Source organism: Crocodylus porosus, unplaced genomic scaffold (genome assembly GCF_001723895.1).
Source record: "Crocodylus porosus isolate Cpor-Errol unplaced genomic scaffold, CroPor_comp1, whole genome shotgun sequence".
In the NCBI taxonomy this organism is placed as follows: Eukaryota; Metazoa; Chordata; order Crocodylia; family Crocodylidae; genus Crocodylus; species Crocodylus porosus.
Window position 1 is genome coordinate 221,029,405 of NW_017728886.1, and position 335 is coordinate 221,029,739.

Sequence of the window (335 nt, forward strand, 5' to 3'; positions counted from 1 at the left end):
CCTGCCCTTTGGGCAGGGGGCTGGACTTGATCTCCCGAGGTCCCTTCCAGCCCTAATGTCTATGAAATCTATGAAATCTATGAAGGACATTGGCATCTGTCTTTGTTATTTGGAAAAATGATACTCAAAATTAATTTCAAATGATAACCACCAAGGCAAAGGATATATTTTGTTTTTGATATGTCAAATCTCTTTCTCCTTATAGTGACACTCTGCCACCTTACATCTCTTCCTGTATTGCTGCTTTAATCTTTTTTGTACATTGTAGCTCCAGGTGTAGGGACTCAGAAAAAAATATATACACGACAAAAAAAGGTCAGGTACAGCTGTGCTCA